At 44.6% G+C, this 6,731-nt stretch overlaps 1 pseudogene; it reads left to right on the top strand.

The window, feature by feature from the left end:
• Nucleotides 1-1,794: 1,794 nt before the first annotated feature.
• On the top strand, nucleotides 1,795-5,100 carry LOC122754615 (annotated as a pseudogene).
• Nucleotides 5,101-6,731: the final 1,631 nt, after the last annotated feature.

Here is a 6,731-nt window from a genome sequence, read left to right on the forward strand (position 1 = left end):
TCTTAATTCCTTGACTTCAATAACATTTCTCTCTTGGTTCTCTTATTTATCTGATCTATCCTCCATTTCCTTAGCTGGTTCATCTTCCTCCTCCTGTTCCACAAAGTATAAGTCCCACCTCCCCTTCCCCAGGCCCTATCTTTGGCCTTCAGTCTCTTTAAACCCTTTTCCTTTGATTCAGTTACCACCTCCATGCATATGACTAAAGAACATACATGTGATATTCATGTGACTATCTCAAATCCCATTCTCTTGAGTTTCAGGCCTATATTTCCAGTTACTTAAAGCTTGTCTTCACCTATATGCCCTCTCAAACTTAACATCAAAACCGAAAACATCCCACCCCAAACTTGCTTTTATCTTTTTGGTGGCACCTCATCCTCCCAGGCCCCGTGGGGTAACCTGGCTCCTTGATTTTTTTCTTTATCTTTATCTCACAGCCAGTCAGTTGCTGAGACTTAATTCTACCTTGGCATTATCTTATATCCATCCTCTCACCACTAATATGACTATTATCCTATTTCAGGTTGTTCCTCTCACCTTTGTTGTTAAGTCATGTCTTTGACTCTTTATGATCCCCTTTGGGGGGTTTCTTGGGAAAGATACTGGAGCAGTTTGCCATTTCCTTCACCAGCTTATTTTACAGATGAGGAAAGTGAGTAAACAGGATTAAGTGACTTGCCCAGGTTCACTCAGCTAGTAAATTTCTGAGGCTAGATTTAAACTTGGGTCTTCCTGACTCCAGGCCCAACAATATATCTACTACACTACCTAGTTGCCTCTTACCTAAACCATTGTAATGGCTTTTTTTTTTTTTTGCAGGGCAATGAGGGTTAAGTGATTTGCCCAGGGTCACACAGCTAGTGTCAAGTATCTGAGGTCAGATTTGAACTCAGGTCCTCCTGAATCCAAGGTGCTTTAACCACTGTGCTACCTAGCTGCCCCCCATTTGTAATGGATTCTTAACTGCCTGCCTTCCAACCATTTCTCCTGACTGGAAAAATTATCTTTTTCATATACAGGTATGATTCCCCTGTTCAAACAATTTGATACCTGAGATCTCTTTTGGTATTTTGATCTTTGAATTTCAGTTGAATTGGTTTACTTTGTAATCTTACGGATTTTTAAATGCATTTAAAAACTTTTTCCTGAGGAGTTGGTCCATAAGACTGCCAAAGAGGGCAAGTACACACAAAATGTTAAGAACCCTTGACATATCTTATTAACCTAATGTCTGATACCATCCATAATATAGCCTCAAACTGTCTTTCCACTCTTACTTCATTCTGCTCCCCTTCACATACTCTATTTCAACCAGATTCGATTATTAGCTGTTTCCCTCATCCTTCATTTTCCTGCCTTAACCTCTTCCCAGGCCATCCTCCATCCCTGGACACCCCCCCTCCCCCTCAAAGCCTATTGAAATTCTCTTCATCTTTCAAGACCCTGCTCAGATGTCATATCTGTAAGTCTTTCCTGGTTTCCTCCTGCTCTCTTCTACTTCTAGCTTCTCATGACACTTGGTCCTTTGCTCTCATTTTTCAGTCGTTGTCTTTCATAGTTCTTTGTGTACTCATCCTGTTCCCCTGATTAAATTGCATGCTTTAGTGCAGTGACTGACTCTAAAAAATTATCCTGTATCCCCAGCACCTAGCACAGTGATTGGCTCAGAGGAGATGCTTCATACCTTTTTTTTTTTTTTAATGTAATAGAACTACCTGGCCCCTGGCCCCTGGCCCCTGGCCCCATCGAATCACAGGCTCTGCTAACTACATTCTCTGTAGAGCAGAGGTCATGCCGCTCCTCAGGGAATCTGAAGTGTTTGTGTTTGATGAGACTGGGGGAGGGGAAGCCTGTAATGCCTAGCTTGGCATAGATTTAGAGTTGGAAGGGACCATCAAGGTCATTTATTCCAATCCCTTCATGTCACAGATGAGGAAGCAGAAGAAGTTAAGTGACTTACCCAAGGTCTTAGAGCTGTTAAGTGGCAGAGGCAGGATTCAAACCCATATTTATAGTCCTCTGACTCCAATTCCAATGTTCTTTCCACTGGCACATGGCTCCTCAGGCCTGCCTTGCCCTAGGGTAAAATTTTAGGGGGGTTGTTAAGGTTATGTAAATTCCATTTCTGTAAAATTATTTTGAGTTGGGGCAGCTAGATGGCGCAGTGGATAGAGCACCGGCCCTGGATCCAGGAGGACCTGAGTTCAAATTCCACCTCAGACACTTGACACTTACTAGCTGTGTGACCCTGGGCAAGTCACTTATCCCCAATTGCCTTACCAAAAAAAAAATTATTTTGAGTCCCCCCCCCCCACTATGGAAACAATTTTTGACCGTCCTGCATTTCAGTATTTTGGGGGTTCCAAGGGATTGTTTTGATAATTGACTCTTGAAACTTACTGCTGCCCCAATCTCATACTGAAATTGCACCTGCCTCCTCCCCATCGTCTTAGTATATGTCTGAGCTACTTGTCTTTTAGCCAAGTATTAAGAAACTGAGCAGCCTTCTCCTTCTTAGCCATTTTGGCCCTATTCCAGGGCTTAAAAATTAAATGAGATGGGGGCATAAGAGTAATCAACTTCAGGATTAGTGAGCCTACAAGAATGGAACAATTCTAACAAAAATGGGAATTAGTCCTTAAATCTTTGGTTGTATTAAGGCTTTAAAGCTCCCTGCTTTATGTTGGGCATGAAGTAAAAGTATGGACTTCTCCTTGGTTGCTTCATGAGGAGGAGAGGAGAGAATGAATCCTGACAAAAATATCAGAGGAATTCCCTTATCTTCATGACCTAAATCTCCTTGAGCTAAAATTTCAGAAATAACTTCAACCATTTGGTGTATCTCTGCAAGAGGTCCCATCTGCCATTTGCGGGAATAAGGTGGCAAAGAATCATCTTGTGTCTATCTTATCCTCACAATTTATATAAAGATCCTTCCTCTCTCCTTTAATTTCTGTGGCACCACTCCCCCCCCCCCCCAAGGTTATCAGCTGCTTAATTAGAGACTGGAGAAAAGTTTATAGCAATGGCCAAGAAACAGGGCCAATTTTAGTAAAACCTGAACTAGCTTCCAGATTCCAAGAACAGTGAACATCATGGAGATTCATTCCTTCAACAAACATTAAGCATCTAATGTATTCAGAGCTCTAAAGACACCGCATTATGTTTCAATGTAACACCATACAAAATATTATGTAAATGGAAGAGTGGTGTAAAGTCTGATACAAGGTCCGTATGGAAAAATTGTTACCAAAAGGAGAATCAAAGGATTCAAGTAGAAGATGGCATATGATTTGAGATTCAAAGGAGGGGTAGAGGTTTCTCGAAAGGAGGCGGGGGGGGGGGGGGGGGGGGGGGGGGGGGAAGAATTTCCAGGCGGAGAATGATGTGAGCAAAAGCAATAGAAACAGAAAAACAGTAGGATGTGTTTGGGGTACAAAATAGTGTAGTTGAGCCAGGAATAAGAGAATGACATGAGTACTTCGACATAAGCCTGGCAAAGTAGAGTGTAGAGGAGGGTCTTAAATGCCAGCAAGGGAATCCGAACTTAGTAAACATAGGAAGCCATTGACGATTTTGGAACAGAAAACAACATGGCTTAATCCATGCAATAAAGATTAATCTGATAGTCATGAGAAGGATGGACTGGAGCAGAGGGAGAGCCATTAAGATAGGTACAGTGCTGAGTGCCCGGCAGCCCTCAAGTCCCAACACCCATCTCCCGCTCACGAGACTCTGCCCAGTCTCGGGAAGAAACCAACTTCTCTTATCCTTACCGCCGCCAGCCCCCTCCACTCTGCCTCTCCCCTCCCGGCCCCGCCAATCTACAGTAGGCTTGACCTCAAGGACTACACTTCCCAGCATGCCTCGCCCCCTTCCATCGCTACTGCCTGCCTCTTCCAGAATCCTCCGCGCCTCACCTTTCCAGCTCTAGTGCCAAGTACTTCGACCAGGACTATGACGGTCCCTGGCCTTTTTCGACTTTCAGGTTCTCTGAGCTTGGACTGAACGTTTTGGCAGCGGCCGTGGTTCGTTCTCTACATGAAGGAAACCGGCAACCCCATGCGGCTTCTTTTCAAGTTTCGGCCAGGGCAACCCCAAGCCCAGTAGGCCTCCTGAAGGCGACGCCTGGCCCTCCCCCACTCCCCCTCATGCTGAAGGCAGTTTGGAAGAAAAGGCGCGCCTTGCAGGGGGGGGGGGGGGAAGCGGGGGATTGAAATCGAAGGATGAGTCAGTGTACCATCAGCAGAAACGGTGGCTGAGTCGGAGAGGAGGAATCGAGCCCAATAGATTAGTGTTTACACAGTGCGTGATGAAGAATTCATAAAGCCCACAGAAGTGTGTCCATGAGCCAGGGACTGGGAAGGCCCCAACAACCTCTAGTTTTCTAGGCCGTGCATTGTTAATTGTTCACCACCCGAGGCATTGAAGTCCTAGCCCAACTCCACAGATTCCAGAGGCAATTAGGACATCCCCAAAGTAGGAACTGCCCAAATCTCTTAGGTATTTGAAGAGCTTCTGCAGCCACATGGGAGATGATTGGCCTATCTCATATTGTGATCAGTCCCAATTCCAAGTGACCGCAGTTTGTGAGGGTGGCCTATGTCCCTGGTGGCAGCCTCCTGCACACCCCCAGATGCCATAATAGGAATAGACTAGCCCTTGTTTTCTGCTCTAATTCCACTGCTTTCTTCGACAAGAAAGATGGCAACCTAGCCTCATGTGCTGCTGATGGATCTGTGAAACTGGGAGTCTGGAGAGTTACGAACTGAGGCAGATATTGAAGACAATTCAGTACATAGTGGTTTCTGAGCACCACCTGCTATGGTCCTTCGTGGCACCTTTGGGACTTGAAAGACTAGGAAGAGATGCTACACCAGGAGAGTCACAGGATGGGCATGTATAACATTGCCATCCACCAGGGTGGTCCTTTGGCCAGCACTGAGGGACTGGATCCATTCAGTTGTGTATGGGATCTGTACAGATTGATGCATCATGTTCCTCTAGGGCCACCTGAAGGAGATTGATGGGATCACCTTCTACCCAAATGGGTGCTATATTACAACTGGCAGTGGTGACAATATATGCAAAGTGTAGGATCCATAGTAGTAACTTTGTGTCTGAAAATACTCCTGAGACTAACATGTCTGTTTTCCATGAGTTACCTTACTAGACAGATAGAGTGGACACAGAGTAAATAATTAGCCAATTTGTCAAAAAGGAGCCAATTGACAGCTTGCAGTGAGCCAAAAGTCTTACTTCCAGATACCTCTGCTGGTATTCACTGACTGACCATTATGCAGGCCCGTGTCAAAGCACTGGTTCATGAGGGACTGCCCCTCTGGACAAAACTTTCCTTTCTCCCTTTTCTATATTGTTATTAACATATTGTTTGCTAGCATAGGGTATTATATTCTGTTATTTTTGGGTGTTTCATCAAGCAAACGTGTTTTCAGAAGAAACAAAGGGGGAAATGTAAAAATTATTTGTGGTAAAAAATTATTGGAGTTTTAGCTGACTCACTTGGGAGGGGCCACACCTGGCCCACCCTGAAGTTATGTATACTACTGAGGTCAGAAGGAGAACTCTCCATAGGCAGTTTTTGGTTTTTGGGTTTTTTTTGGTTTTTTTGCAGGGCAATGGGGGTTAAGTGACTTGCCCAGGGTCACACAGCTAGTAAGTGTCAAGTGTCTGAGGCCGGATTTGAACTCAGGTACTCCTGAATCCAGGGCCGGTGCTCTATCCACTGCGCCACCTAGCTGCCCCCATAGGCAGTTTTTGAAGGACCTCCCCTTTTGAGGGAGGAAGATTGAACGCTCCATGAGGGGAGGCTGAGGGACTTCCGGAATGCTAGCTCGCTCACTCGCTCTCTCTCTCGCTCTCTCGCTCGCTCTCTCTCTCTCTCTCTCTCTCTCTCTCTCTCTCTCTCTCTCTGGCTTCTCCCCTTCCGGTGGTGCGAGCAACTGTAGACTTTCCAGGTTTTGGTGAGTGAACAACAGAAAACCCTAAATTCCTTTGAATTAGCTTAATTGGAAATGATCTGGGGATTGCATAGGCTAAGTTTAGAGTTAAGAGTATTTATCTGTATTTCTTTTTCCTATTTCCTTATCTTTGATTTTTATTAGTTTCACCTTTGTTGTTTAATTAATACCCAAGTAATAAAATCTGATCCTTCTGTGAATTAAAGCTGTAAGGCTCCTTTCTTATTCGCCTGGGAGAAATATCTAAAAGGGCAGTTCAGAGGGGAAGGTGAACTTAAAGGTCCCTCATATTTCCGAGACCCCAATATTTAGGCGAGTCACCCAATTAACACTCCGTATATCACACCATACTGAGCTATGCACCTCAAACCAGCTTAAACCAGCCTTGTGGTCAACCATTTCTGAAAAACATCCTGCTTCCATGTCCTACCTGTTCCTGAAAACACTGTCCACTCTCCACACTAATGTCTCCCAACAACCTCCCCTTTGTGATTTTCAAGCATAAATTGCCCCTGCCTCTCCTAGGTTGTGGACTCCATTGTACTTTTGTATCTGGTTGCCCAGACATGCTCCAACCTCTTTCTCTTATAATAAATAACTTTGTTTTGTTTTCTAAAACTCAACTAGAATTCCTCTATATTTGAGGGGTGGGTTTTTGTAATTAACACATCTACACTGTCTTCATCCACCATAACTTGGTAACTGAAGTCAAGTTTGAGCCTATTCATGATTGCTTCTTGCTCACAG

This window comes from Dromiciops gliroides, chromosome 4 (genome assembly GCF_019393635.1).
Source record: "Dromiciops gliroides isolate mDroGli1 chromosome 4, mDroGli1.pri, whole genome shotgun sequence".
Taxonomy (NCBI): Eukaryota; Metazoa; Chordata; class Mammalia; order Microbiotheria; family Microbiotheriidae; genus Dromiciops; species Dromiciops gliroides.